Genomic DNA, 15,964 nt, shown 5'->3' with positions numbered 1-15,964 from the left:
TGAGGAGCAACCAGCCATTGATAGGAAGAAAAAAAACATCTTTTGAATTTGTTCGTGAGAATCCAGTTTTAGAAGTGGATTTACTGATGACAAGGATGAGTTAAAGGTATATAACGAGTGAAAGTTGCAGACTATGAATATAATATTTTCTGATGTAATTCAGATGAAACTCCTCTGATGGATGAATGTGAAACCCTCAGGGAGCCAAATTAAATAGTTTTTAATCTGCCTGTGTTTTGACATGTGGATGTAAGCAGATGGTTGCTCCGAGTGTGTGTGTGTGTGTGTGTGTGTGTGTGTGTGTGTGTGTGTGTGTGTGTGTGTGTGTGTGTGTGTGTGTGTGTGTGTGTGTGTGTGTGTGTGTGTGTGAGCCTCAGCGAGCTTCAGGATCTGATTCAGTCCACATGGTGGCAGACTGGCTCTGTGCTTGTTCTGGATTAGAGGGAGAGAATAACAGTTATGCCACTTTTCCTCATTGTTTCTGCTCTGTCAATCCTAAAACAGCAGGATTTCAATCTGTTTTCAGAGACTACAGGTTTGGTTTTAATGGGCTTTTAGTAAAAATCTGTCATGTTTCTTGGGTACGAACTGCTTTAAGTATAAATATCTGTGTCAATACATTGCATTCAAGTAGTTAGTTGACTTTTGAGGTGAAATGTCTTGAATGAGATCTGTTTCAGTGACACAAGGAGACACCTTTCACTCACATGATATTTTATTTCATTTATCATATAGAAAGTGTGTTTATTCAGCCACTCTCTTTTAGGGTAAAAGCTAAAAACTAGCAGTTTTTCCGCTGGGTTTCGTACCAGGGTCTCCCACAATGTGCGACTTGGGTCATAATATTGAAGGGGACATATGAAAAATTCACTTTCAAATGGTTTTCCTACGGTAATGATGATCGACCCCATACCTGCGAATGACACTCCAGAAGTGAAGAAAGTCTGCCGTCTGGTACTCTGGTTTGTTTAATATTTTCTAAAGTGTCCGCTCCAACGAGCGAATCGGAAAGCAAACCCTGGGTGGCGTCACCAGGGTTTTTAGGCAAGCCGAATCCAGGTAGACGCTCCCTTTGACCCGCCCACAAGCAGCAGGCTCAACGTGCTGCTGCATTTCAACAAACATGGTAAAGATGAGCAAAACACGCCAGAGCCACAGTTATTACTTGTATCAAGGAGCAGAGGAGTGGATTTTTACTGCCTTGGTCTGAGCCTGTGGTGACCCAGTGGATTAAATGTGATGTTTAACAGGAATCTACAACAAGACTTCCCAAAGTGTTAAATGTCGCTCCAGCACTTCAGGAGGAGAGTTTTCAGAACATCGTCCAGAACGACGCTGGATTAGCTGCTAAACCTCTAATAAAGCAAATGTGGAAATGCAAGTAAAATGTTCTGATTTATATGCCTTTATATTACTTTTCGAAGCACCAGGCTGGTTAGTTTGCAACAGCTGATCCCACTTTTTTTGTTGTTGTTGTTAATTGTGAGGTATTGTTTATTGTGAGGTATTGTCCATGTCTGCAAAGTTGTGCTGATAGAGACTGTAGATCAAATGTAGGCTTTGCAGAGTCTGAGGTCTGTGTATGGGCTTGATAATTGTGAGGTGATCTTTTTATGTATTTCTATGATTAAATGGAGGTTCAGGATATTCCCCTGTCTGCTACTAATCATGATCATTAGTAGAGGATCATTAAATTATCAGATCGCACATAGTTCGATAAGGTCAGAGTCACACAGGCTGGTCTGAATAGTCATTTACATGCTTTTAAAACAGCACATCTTTGTAAAGAAAATATACATATTGAGACACACAATATGTTTTACTAACATTGTGAAATGTCCTGCGGCAGCAGCACAGTCACAACTCCTTCAGGAGCTTCACATTCTGCTTCTTATTGGTTTGGTTGAATTCTCCGTAACGTAGCGACAGAAAGAATGTAAATAGTTTGCATTCTTTCTGGTATGAGGAGATGAAGCACTTCCTCCTCTTCCCAATATGGGCATGTGGGGCGGAGCCAGTCCAGCTCCCTGAAACCAGCAGATTCTGAATGACGCTCAATGATCAAATATTCAACTGGCTGAAAATCAAAGACAAGCTGGATTTGGGCCAAAAAACTTTGAATACAACGTTTTTGGACCAACAGGAACCATGTGAAAGTGTTTTAAAGTTGTGTGATACGACTCCTTTAAGGCATCTTCTATACGGTTTGTATCACCAATTAACCTCACATGCAAAATCTGGCCATACAGAACATGCAACAGCTCCAACCACTGCTCCACCATTAATAATATAACAAGGTAACGCGTAGCTGGCTGAGTTTGTGTTGTGAATGAAACCCTGGCCTCACAGTGAGAAAATCCCCGGTTTGATTCTGGGTTTGAGGGTCTTTCTTTGTAGAGTTTATATTCAGCGCCCACACCCACCCACCCCCAAAAAAATCCATGTTTTTTGGTTGAATTAGTGATTTAATTTCCTGTTTTTACTGGATTTCACATAAAGCTGAATGATAAAAACATTTTATACAGTAACAATATCACCAGTTTATTTCAGAAGTCAGAGGTAAAGCAAACTGAACCTCCTTTAAAATCCATTCAGACCTTTCAACTGTATTCACCGGTCCCACCCCCCGTTGGTGTTGTGTGAGTCCACGTACAAAGCCGGCTGAGCGGGGCACAGTGTCGACTCAGTGACATTGAATTTCCTGGCTGAGTTTTCGCTGCTTTCGACTCCGACAGCACTAAAAACCTCAAGTTAACCCTCACAAATTACACTTTGGACGTACATTTTGAACACGCAGTTCTGATGCACAAAGAATGGATTATCCGGAGCTAATAGCCCCTCTATTACCGGCTCCAGCTCTGTTTGCTGAGGGAGTCAGTGTGTGTGTGTGTGTGTGTGTGTGTGTGTGTGTGTGTGTGTGTGTGTGTGTGTGTGTGTGTGTGTGTGTGTGTGTGTGTGTGTGTGTGTGTGTGTGTGTGTGTGTGTGGGTGTGTGTGTGTGAGAGAGAGAGTATGAACACATTCATGTTCCTGTCAGAGGAAAGAAAACACGATTGTGTAGGAGTGAAACAGACAGTGTGTGGATGAATTTTGGTGAATCTGAGTGAAAACTAATAGGGCTTTGAGCATTATTTGCGTGAGATATGAGTTTGATACGAGATGATTGACGTGTCCGTCCAGGCTTCTATCACATGATCATCCACTCATTTTAGTTTCCCACTGGATCGAACAGATCAGCTGGATCACTGATATCTCAGCTCAGTTCTCACTGTTTTATCGTGTCCTTCTACTTTTAAGATATTAGTTTAAATATATTGTGTTTTCTTTTCATCTTATTACAATTTCTTTGGTGGTTTGGCTGAATTGGGGCTTCTGTTGGCTGGTTTTGGCCCACAGGCCTCAAATACATGATTTATTACTGTAGGAAGAAACCAATACGTGCACAAGGAGAACATGCAAACTCTAAACCAGAAAACTCCCCATGCTGTAGAAATATATATACTAGGGATGTGCAGTATAAAATGTGTAAAAAAATATTCTGAATTTTTTTATATTTGGTTTCCAATCTGAAGCAATTCAATCCAAACGTATTTATAGATCTAATTTATAAGGTAGTTGACCAAAGTGTTTTCAATCCAATCTCATTTAACACAATAAACATGATTGACAAACATTTTCAAGAAAAAAAGAAAGACAGGAAGAAAGAAAGAACCAACAAATGGACCAAATGATGGACCGACCGACCACAAGAAATGAAAGAACTGACTAAACAACCAACTGAAAGAAAGAAAGAACTGAAAAACCAACTGAACAAAAGAAAGAAAGGACCAATCAACCAAAAGAAAGAAAGAAAGAACTGAAAAACTAACTGACCAAAATAAAGAAACACAAAAATTAGAAATGACAATTCATGAGACTAACTGAAAGTAACTGTAGCACTTCAAAATAAAGTTGTAATCAATAACTAATGTGACCAGTTTTAACATAAATGAGTGAATTCTTGTACTTCACAGGTAATCTTCAGTTTTCAGGGGAGTTTCCACCCTCATTTCCCACAAGAATGTTCTCAACAGTCACATAATCAGACGTTTTCGCACCCATCATATGTGCAGAAAAAGCAGACAGCTGCAGCCTCCTCGCACCGCCGTAATGAGGCCAAACGTCACGTCCTTTGACGGCGCTGTTTACCTAAACCAGGGGTGTCAAACTCAGATCCTCGAGGGCCGAAGCTCTGCACGTTTTCCACGTCTCCCTCCACTGAATGTCCTGATGCTTCATCACCAAGTTCAGCACAAAGCCAGGTAACGAGCCGCTCATTGGAATCAGCTGTGTGGAAGCAGGGAGACATGCAAATCGTGCAGGGCTGCGGCCCTCGAGGACCGGAGTTCGACACGTGTGACCTAAACCAACAATGTGTCGGTCAGAACGGGGCCGAGCCGAGCCGAGCCGAGCCGAGCCGAGCAGCTGTGAGCAGCGTGAGGAGCACAGGCGTGGACATCAGGGGAGTCTCTTAGAGCTGCCAGACAAGATGATTTGTCTTGGTCCCCCTACAGGCTGAATGGGCCTCACTGTTATTGTATTTCAATTAAAAGAGGCATGTCAGAGCAGAAATGTTCCCGATCTGATTTTCATATGGCGACAGTATCTTCTTACAGTATGTCCTAACGGACTGTCCCGAATGAGCGGTTGTTTATTGTCAGTTTAATTTGTGGATGTGCCTCCGGCTGCCACGTTGTGTTTGTGAGACTGCACGGTTGTCACGGGGGCTCCAAAATGTTCCCCCATTGTCTGCATGCAGACCCAACGCTGGGTTGAATCGATACGCATTTTAAATGCAGAAAATGTTGCATCCAGATGTTGCCTCTGCCCCGCCGGATCACTGTGACTCAAATAAAGTGCTCGTCGAATCATAAAAGTGTCTCCTGCTCTGCAATGAGGCACAGAAAGTATCCAGTTACCGTCTAAAATACTCATTCTGAAATCCCTCCGCCAGCACTTTCTTTGTTTTACAACTCAATGATAAATCAGATTAATAATATTATACCATTTGTGCTGCATTGAAACAAACCAAAAAGTGTTTTATTACACTGAATAAATATTCTTCATGAAAAATAGTCAATTATACTTCAAAGAGAAAGGCTATATGCAAACAGAGCAACAATAAGCTTTTCTTTTTATTCTTTTTTTTGTTGTTTTCTCAAGTGGCACACAATGTTTAAGGAGGGGATTCAACAAAGGTCGCCTACATTCGCAGACGTGCATGAATTCTGTTGCTTTCTGTTCAATGCAAACTACACAAGTCACCCATAAACCTGGAAAAGATCAATGAGGTGTAACGTCTAATCTCCATGTGTCACACCTGTTTATGTGCTTTCGAGCAAAACGGTGTTTTGCTCAAAAGCACATCGACATGTGGACAGACGTTAATGGAGATGACGATGACTTTCCCGCCCTTAGTTTTAGACCCCGTTTACAAATGAAAACGCTAAACTTTTGTTGTGTTTTGGGTGTCCGTTTCCATGACAACAGTGCTCGGAGACACAACTCTTGGGGGTGTACCTTCTTTGAAATTGCTCCACGCTGAAAACAAATTTTTTTTTTTTTTAATTCTCAAGTTTCATCACAACAAACAGTTCTTCTGCACATGCTCAGTAGATAACAATAACAATGGTTTTATAGTTGAGCGTCACCCCTAGGAGCATACGAATACGTGTGTTCTCCCATTGTTAGTTTATAGTGCACTGTTCTCCAAGTGCATGTGCACGGCTTCCTTACAAAAACAAACAGCGCCCTCTAGTGGCCCAGCATTCTGCCATTTCCTTGTAAGTGGAAGTCGCTTCGCAAAAACTTTAGAAACGTTTGCATTTTCACTTGAAAACATTGTCGTGTACACGCTTGAGTTTTGTTTGGATTTTGTTTAAATGAATCAATCTGAAATGTTTTCAGTCAGTCTGAAGTCTGATTGTTTCTCTTACCTCATCCTGTAAAGACCTGCCTCTGCCACAGCTGTGGCTCTGGGTCTCAAGGCCCAAAACACAGTCCAGTCCGCCGCTTTTCTACAGCGCGGTGTCTTGTTCCACCTTCTAAAGCAGGGAGGCCATGTGTTCAAAGGATCAAACGAGAGAGTCAATCCGACAAAGTTACCAAAGGTTTTTAAGGCTTCTGATCTCTTCCTCCTCTGTCTGCAAGAAAGAAAAAAAAAAAAGGTTTCTGATTCACATCTGAGATCTAAAAGAAAACATCGCAGTGTCTGACTCTGTTTTATTTAATCGCACGGCACAAAAAGGAAGGAAGGGTATCAACCATCAAAATCCTGATGTAACTCAAGATCTTTGAAATGGATCGTCATTGTTTCTCCACACAGTGGAGTTAGAACGCTGTGCCGGCTCGGCTTCACTGTGGGGTGTTTTAGGAAGGAGCACACTGGTCCTTTTTGATGAGTTTCCTCTGGGAAAACGTTTTGTTTTCCATTATATCTTGCATAATATCTTCAAAATCCATTCTGCCATTTTAAAGTCATGCATCTAAATTCACATTTAAGCCCATCCCGGACTGTCGCCTGTGAGGCAGCTTGCAGGGAGATCACAGTCTGAGAAGAAGGAACAAAACATGCATGGAAGGACAAGGCGTTTCAGGCCCGAGACACTTGGTGGAGGAAACTATACAAAAAAAACCAAGGCACTCAAGGTAGCATATTGTACAGCTTCTCAACAATTTCAAGTAGGTGTCAGAGGTCCCACAACATTGTATTTAAAGTGTTTTTCCCCAAATCCAGCCTTGGTCCTGAATGCCAGCCAGTCTAAAAGCCCTTCTAGTGAGCGCTACTGAGAACAGGCCGTTTCTGTGTCTGTACCTTTCGATGCTCATGAGCTGTGTCTGTCCACACCAACCACATGGGTACATCCCAATAGTCTCTCCTATCTGCTTTTCCATCGACTCTTCCTGAACAATGTGGATGACGTCACAGGGTTAAGGAAAGGAGTTAGGAGGCTTCCTAAAGGCGTTAGGAAAAGGTGATTACGTTGTTGTAGCGGTCGGACCGCACTTCCACTTGGTGACGTAATAATAATCCGACAGCGGCGAAGGTTAGTGACGTCTGCCGTGGTGAAAAAAACACAAATTTCCAAAAAACGATTAACAAAAAGCACATTTCTACCAATTTCCCCCGAGCCTCCAACCACTGATATAATTCAAATATCACAAGGTTTGAATTGAAATCAAAGGAAAAGAGGCTCAAGGTGAATAAATAACCAGTCAAACTGAGGAGAGGCTGCACAAAAACTTTACTTTACTGTATTCGTTTTACAACAGCCGCATAACTTTCATAGTTGGGATCTGGGTTTTAGATCATTTAAAGTTTTTCAAGGCATTTTATTGCATTTGTAACTTAAAATGATCTGCGTTGAGTCATCCTGAGTTTCCCTGAACGCTCGGATGAGTAGGTCCCTGTAAATGTCACCGCAAGGAATTGTGGGGCAACATGATCTGGTCTCCTTTGGTAAAGGAAGCATCAGTGTTTCCTTGGCTGAAGGAGGCTCTCAAGGAAGCATTGAGCCTCCTTTCCTTAGATCATAGAGAATTTGAACATTTCTTAAAAAAAGAAGGGGGTAAAAGCAATGTCTACTACTGGAGGAGGGGTTATTTCCCCACATGACATCATGAAGGGGAATTCTGACTTACAGTCCTATTACATCTTGAGAAGCTTTACTTTGTTGTGTAACAGAGGATACGTGATGAAAATGTGTATATATATATATATATATATATATATATATATATATATATATATATATATGTATTTGGACTGGATCAGGACAAGATTTGTGGCTGCTGTTGATTCTATTTACTGTAATGCTGGATGAAATATGTAATTTTATTAAGGAAACTTGCACAAAATGAACACTGAAGCCTCTTATTAACCTGGACTTCGGAGAATAAACGATCAAAAAAATGTCTCCCCTCTTGGTGCCGTCAGTGACGCCTGCTCTAAAACAGCAGACTGAGTGAAAGAAATAGTGAATCGTAGCAGGTGGGCATATCAGGCTGTCATCAGCTCATTCCCCAGCATGCAGCAGGCTATTTCCCATCAGCCATCAGTCAGCAGGCCACTCCATTACTGGCAGGGGGCCCTGCAGGACACACCAACACCTGCCTCCTGTCTACCTGCTGATGACTGCAGGTGTGTGTGTGTGTGTGTGTGTGTGTGTGTGTGTGTGTGTGTGTGTGTGTGTGTGTGTGTGTGTGTGTGTGTGTGTGTGTTGATCCCTTTGTCTCATTAGTCGTGTTTCTGGGTGTGTGTTTCCATCTGTGTGTTGACATCTTGTCTCTCTATGACAGATAGCCTCATCCCAAGTTGATCTTTCACATTTAAGTTTAGGTTCAATTCATCAACTACAAATCGTGAAAACATATAAATATAATTTACCAGGCTGAAGTTTGCTCATATTCATACAATAAGTGCATAGATAGCGGGTCAATGGACAATAAACCGTCAATGTTCAACTAAATCAGGCTCATTTCAAGAATAATTTACAAACAAATGCCAGATTTTCTCATCTTTTTCACATCATAAGTCATAACTGGACTCTACCGAATCTAATTGGATTAAACCAACTGTGAAATCGGTGATTTGATCATTTTTGGGGGGAATTGGATTGCAGGTTGGATGTGGCCACGTGCCACTAGTTGTTTGGACACAGATGTACTGCCAGTTCCAAAAATACAAAAGCCCACAAAAAACAAGAAATCAAAGTAAATCAACAGACAAGGATGAACAGAAAATAAAGACAAACGAAGCTCAGGTTCAGCAACAGGACAGACGGGAAACGCTGCTTTATAGACACACAGAGAAACGAGGCACAGCTGACAACAATCAGGGGTGATGAGGAGAGAGAGAGAGAGAGAGAGAGAGAGAGCTCAGAAACAGAACCTTGAACCAGACCTGCACTAAACATTACGAGAACAACATGACGTCTTAGGACATTAGATAACATGAAAATATGATCAAAGGTAAATTAGTGTGGTGTAATATATTTTAATATGAAAGAAGAGAAGATGAAAAGATTTTTTAAACTACAAAGATGACGAAAAAAAAGGTGTGGCTTCGATCCAGATAATTTTTAGTGGTTACAGAACTTAAAAATATAAAGGCTGCCACTGTGTCTTATTTATATTATTAAGTGTATTTTAGTGACTCTATATACCCACATTACTGTTGTTGGTTCAGTTAATTATTTCTCTTTGTAAAGATTTTGCATATAGCTCCCCAGTTTCACCATGTCAACATTAATATTGAGTTTGTCCATGTCTCTCTAGGTGTTCCACTCAACACCTGTGTTTTTGGTGCTTTTAATACGCTCTTTATTTAAATCTGAGGTGATTCAAACCAAGAACGATCCTATGAGCATTGTCACTGAATACAACATGGATCATTTAGCCTCGGTCCCGTTTACACTTTTTTTTATACCCGCAAACGTTTTGGGTGTCCGATTACACGAGAATGGTGCTACTGAAAACACAACTTTTGGAAAACGCTCCAAGCTTTTCTGAAACGCTGCAAACCACAGCCGTGATCAATCGTTCTTCTGCACATCCTCAGTAGATGGACAATAAGCAACAATGGCGGCCTCCAGGGTGTCGTGACCTCATGAGACATGTTTAGATTTAAACATTATTTCAAGATTACTTATCAAGTCAAATTTACTTGCGGCACGATCAGATAGTTTCACTAGTTTTCAGTAGTTTTCTTCTAGAATTTACTGTATATATCTTATATTTAGGGTACCCCTTTATGCAGTGTAAACGCAACACTTTCTTGGAACGAAAACACAAGGATGATGCATTTTCACTTGAAAACGTTGCGTTACCGTGGCCATATACATTTTTTTGATGCAGTCGAAAAGAAAATTGTCTCAGTGAAATGGTGGAAAACATCAGTCTAATCACACATATATATCTTCACGACAGGAGAGAAAAAAAGAATCAAATAAGTGTGACTTTTGGAAGAAAAAGCCTTGAGTTATATTAATTTACTAATAATTCTCTTAAAGCATCAGGTGGATAAAATAATATGTTGGAATGACACAAGGAGAAACCATCTTGGCTCCATTTTCCAGACTTATTGTTGGACTCGAGAGGGTTCTTATTGCTCACTGTTATGTCTCCTCCGACTGATAATTTGTTGCTGTAATGGTCATTAAGAAAGTGAAACAAGGGCGTGAAATAAAAACAGCTGTTTTGGGGTGAAATCTATTTGTGAATGGCTGCAGGTGGAGTGACTACGTCTTTCTCAGGCTGATATTGGATGACTAATAATAACCATGACAGTGCAGCTGCATGGGGCAGATATTTGGACCATGTGTTTCCTGGATGAGCCGACGTGGATCCAGAATGGGAAGAAAAGCACGAGCGCTTTGCTTTCTGAGGAAATGTTTCCTATAAATTCTCTTCTAGTGCTTCTTTATCATGGCTCATCTGTTGCCGTCATGCGTGAGTCTTCTTGATTGTCGCAATCAAATGAAGGAGCTGAGTGAAGGTTAACTGTGGTTTAAGTGCTTGTGTGACCGAGGCTGCGGGCGTTTCTGACCGGAAATGATGTCGTGCATCTTCTTCCCACGAGGTTGAAAAATATTACAATATTTTGTCGGTTGATTGAACATTCAGTACTGTAGCATTGGCAAATATGCAAGTAATGCAGAGAGAGAGAGAGAGAGAGAGAGAGAGAGAGAGAGAGAGAGAGAGAGAGAGAGAGAGAGAGAGAGAGAGAGAGAGAGAGAGAGAGAGAGAGAGAGAGAAGGGGGGGATTCTTTACAATCTACTGCAGGTGGTCAAGTGGTCGCATTTCAACCTCAGTGAAAGCACGCATGCACACACACACACACACACACACACACACACACACACACACACACACACACACACACACACACACACACACACACACACCTTCCATGACATCTGAAAATTCCTGTGGATTAAATATAATTCTTGTGACAGATGGACCATGTTGCTGTGTGTGTGTGTGTGTGTGTGTGTGTGTGTGTGTGTGCGTGTGCGTGTGCGTGTGCGTGTGCGTGTGCGTGTGCGTGTGTGTGTCAGCGACAGAACAGCTGGGAGCACAAGGAGGTAGAACCTGTATCCAGCAGGCCGTTGGGACTGTGAGCAGACACCTGTTTGAACCCTCCACCTCCTCCTCTCCTCTCCTCCCCCCCCCCCGGACACCCGATACAGGCATGGGAGAGCGATGGAGAGTGCGGGGGAGGATGGTGGGGGGGGGGGGGGGGGGGGGCAGATAGAGGAGGAAGGGGAGAGAGGGAGAGAGCAGCTGGATCAACTGAATGTTTCCGTTTTCTGTTTCCTGTCACAGATTTATCAGGACTGTTTGGAGCGCAGGCCGGAGACTTTTCACTGGTGTCCACCGCAGAACTGTGGATGATTAACGCTGACATGCTGTGATTGCTTTATTTTACCAGATGTTGGGGTTCTCCACTCTCAGAAACAGTAACTGCCAAAATAAAATGTACATTTATTGACAGGGCAAAAAAAGATAAAAGGGGTATTTGAAACTTTTGGCAGGAGAATAAATACAACAAATGTGGTGTGATATTAAAAACTCATGGACTGAATCTCTAAGAGCAAAATATGGTTCTATACTGAAGAACCTTTAGAGTCCAACAGTCTACATTAGCCTGGTTTTCATGTATGCTGAACCAGTCTGGAATCAGGAATAATCACATGAAAAAGGTTAATTGTTTCCAGACATATTTGGGGAAAATGTCTAATGACCTGTTGTCAATCAGGTCGGGAGGCTGTTGTGTTTACCAGAGAGCCTATGAGAACTCAACACATCACCCCTTCCAACAACAACAACAACAACAACAACAACAACAACAACAACAATCTTAACAACCATGGTATATTGGCAGATCAAGCTTTCTGTGTCGGCCTTGACAACCGTGTGTCTGCCACCACTTCGCCTCTTGTGGTGTTCCACAAGGTTCAGCTCTGGGTCCTCTTCTGTTCTCTCTCCCTTTATTGGCCCTTTGGTCCACACTTAGAAAACACTGTGTTTCGTTCCACTGCTATGTAGATGACATTAAGTTATATGTCCGTCTCCAAAAGTCTTACTCTTATTGTACCAAGCCACCCACTGCTTAACTGTTGTTTTGAAACCCGGATGCCTTAAAGTTTTTCAGTCTTCATTGCACCAAGACAGAGGTGAAGGTTTCTGGTGGTACCTCCGGGACAGTATGTCACACCCACCATGAGAAGCTTTTTTGTCCAATTTGACACTCAAATCAGGTTGTTTTCAAGCGGAGAAATTACTCATTCAGCTTCTAGTTTCTAGAAATGGTATTACAAGTCCTCCGACCAAAGATTGGGAGCTTTTTAATTTCCTACTTCTGTAAGTATCTCTATAGACATCCGTGCATCTTGTGACACATTTGGTGCGGTCACAATTCTTAAAACTAAAAATTGTAGATGTTGTACCTTCAAAGAACCTTTAGAGAACTTGAGTGAAAATTGGACCCAAGCATGACATAACAGAGCCATGATATAAAGTACCCATTGGGATCTTGGTTAAAAAAACCAAAACAAAAACCCTACACTTTGGATAAGTGATGAAAAAAGTCCTCCTTGATTTTTGCCATTGATTTACCTGAGGATGTGTTGCATTGGTGTCTCTAATAGAGTGCGGTGGAGATAAACGGGGATAAACACAAACACCCAGCCTTTCTTCGTCTTCGCAAGCCGCGGGGATGATCTGACCTCTCGGGGAAAGTTGCTCCTCTCACCAGGTCAAGGCCGTCAGTGCCGGCGAAACCACTCTTCTTCATGATTTATTCAGCGTCAAAGTGTTCGCTGGGAAAGTGGGGACGGACGGAGCGGAGAGGAAGCGGAGTCCTGACCGCAGAGGAACGCTGCCAAAGCCGCAGTCAGACAACAGGTGAGCGGTTACGCTCTCAGGCACGTCTCATTGATATTCTAACCTATTGCACTTTCCCAGAGAGAGGACTCCCCTGTGGAAACAAGTTACTGCCTTACAGCCTCCCCCCACCCTCCTCCTCCTCCTCCTCCTCCTCCTCCCAGCTTTGATCCTCTCAATGTGAAGCAGATCACGGACGAGGCTGAACGGGAGTTAATGCGATCGTCGTGGCTCAGAGGGGAGATATGAGGCCATATCTGTTAAAGCCAGTGAGTCAGTGAGAGAGTGTGAGGCCGGGATGAGAGGCGCCAACATCATCAACATGTTTAATATGATCTCTTGCTTGCGGTTGAATCCCTAATTTCAAAGGTTTATCAGCTGTAAATAAGAATATACGGTAAATATTTACAGGGGAAGTTCAGTTTTGGAGGAAATCATGAACATGTGACCGGGTGGCGGGTGTGTTCCCACACGGGTCGCACCGAGGCCCCGTTTATACCGCAGTTTGTTCAAATTGTTTGTGGCGTTTCGCTTGGAGCCACTGAAATTGCGACTTTTTGAAAATGGTTCCCAAGGTGGATCGTTTCAGAAAAGAAACCCTCCGTTTCCGTGTTAACGGGGTAAAAGGCAACTTTTCAGAAACGTTGAAAACCGCATTGTTTACATAACAATGTTTTGCGTGGCAACATCTTGAGCGTAAAAAGAAAGTGTTATCATTTACATGGCCACGGGGGGGTGCTCTTGCTTGTTTTTGTCATGAAACCAAAGAGAAGTGAAGAGCACCCAACATTTGTATGGACAGATGACGAATCGGAGGCCATCAGGTTGAGTCTCAACTATAAAAGTACCAATACGGACTAGAAAAGTAGAATACGGACCGCAAGTCTTAACACTACAGAGGCCGCCATGTTTACAAGGATCAGAAATAATTGATCATATAGAGGCTTATAAAACTGAACTGATTTTGAGAATGATCCAGGTGGACGTTTGTACTCCAGACAGCGGAGGTCACAACAGTGGCACCATAGACCAGTGTTTTTCAACCTTTTTTGAGCCAAGGCACACTTTTTTGTTTGGAAAAATCTGGAGGCACACCACCACCCGAAAATGTTAAAATTTGAAACTCTGTAGCCGATATTAACAATATAAAGTCATTATCATCAATGCTTTATCAACAGGAATTAAATAAATACAGAAAAAAGTATTTCCCAATTTCTTTTTTTTAATTTTTACTCACTCAGTGTGAAACTTGGACCTGATGGATGAACAGAGCTGAGATCCTGGTTCACATTCTTCCTTTTCAAAAACTTCTCCATCACTGTCACTGACACAGTACTTTGATACAAGATGGGAGCAGCGCAGGTGGTGGAGATTAACCAGACTGACCTCTGTTAAAGGTATACAGGAGGATTTTCCCGAATTTTAGGAAAGAACCGCCCTCTCCACCTTTTGAAAAAAATGCGCATGCGCAACGCTGTACCTGCTCCCGAGACGGAACGCCTACTAAAACGTGTGCGAGAGACATGCACGAGCCCAGTTCTCCTCGTGCACGCTCTGTTTACAAGTCACAAGTCGGCATCGCTCACATAAGCTCACTTTACAAGAAGATTTGCACCAGAGGGGGTGAAACTGTGTAAAAATGTCCGAGAATAATGCGTCGGGTCGGCCACCGGCATGATGAGAACCGTGTGGAGTGAGCTGCGCGCAGGGACGAGCACGTACGACGGGCTTACGTCATATATCACCAGAATGATTGACAATTGGGACAACCAGTTATTTTGATGATCCACCCGGAAGAAGAAAATCCTCTACTATACCTTTAAGTTTCATTTCACGGGCAACGTTCTGTGCTGCCATCTAGTGGTGAAGAGTATTGTAGCACCACGGAGTTGGTCGCTGCAGGGCATGATGGGAGTTCAGGTTATGTGTTGCCGGAGGTTATTGAGGGTTATTGTTGGGGTTGTTGTGTGTGTTGATTTGTGCTTGTGTTGTGTTTTTGTTCCTCGGTTCAGGTAGTTGATTATTTCGTCTAGTTTGGTTTGGTTTGTTGGATGTTGGTGTGCAACTATGAGTGAGAAATGTGTTGTGTGGAGTCTCATCCTGTTATGAAGTTGCAGTTGTGTATGATCATGTCAAAATAAAAAACCTCTGGTGATCAGTTGGCAGAAAAGAATCTTGACTCAAAGCAATTCTTCAGTGGCACTTGCCTCAGTATTTATACATGATTTTTCTGCATACTGCTCTGACAGCGGCTGAGAGAGCAAATGTTATTTTTTAGAAAGAACTTGGAATTGGATAATTTTCCCGTGGCACACCTGACTACATCCAGTGGTCGACATCCAAACATCGCCATAGACTGCGAAAATCACACTTCATTCTTCACGAGACAACTTTTCCTTAACATAGTTATGAAGAGCTAATCGACCGATCATAAAGTAAAGAAAAACCTGCTGGAAAGGATCAAGAGCAAAGCGAATACAGGACATTGTGTACAGAAGTCGGCATCGAATTGGGCTTTTATTTAACATAAATGTAAAAAAAAACCAACTGTATTGATGTTGCCAACAAAATCATATGAACAAAACCTGCTGTCCTTTAAAATCTCAGCTTTTTTATGCCTGCAATTCACTAAAAGTAAAAACAGGAAGGCGGAGGCGTGTGTTCAGACTCGTACAGCACAATGGCGTTCTTTCAGTTAAAAACCCCGAACACTCAGTGTTGAAATGGAGCCACGTCTGGATCTAACACCTCTTGTCTTGGCTGACCTCCGGGTGTTTAAGGAGGCACGGGTCACTGACTCCCCCTCGGAGGATGATGGTCTGCGGATGTTCGCTCGCTGTGCGGTGGCACCTCGCCTCCACCTGCGGCGTGCGTTCCTGGAGGAAGGGTTACACCGTCTGCCAAATACCAGGCCAAAGCTCTCAGGGAACTAAACCTGAGCTCGACACGAAAGTGGAAAAAAAAAAGTTCTGTGTAAATAAAATAAAGGATTACCGGACTTCAGCTTGTAGCAGTGAAATGTAATTTTAATTCATGGAGT

The sequence above is a fragment of the Blennius ocellaris genome, assembly GCF_963422515.1.
Source record: "Blennius ocellaris genome assembly, chromosome: 14".
NCBI lineage: Eukaryota > Metazoa > Chordata > Actinopteri > Blenniiformes > Blenniidae > Blennius > Blennius ocellaris.
This window is presented reverse-complemented; position numbering follows the sequence as displayed.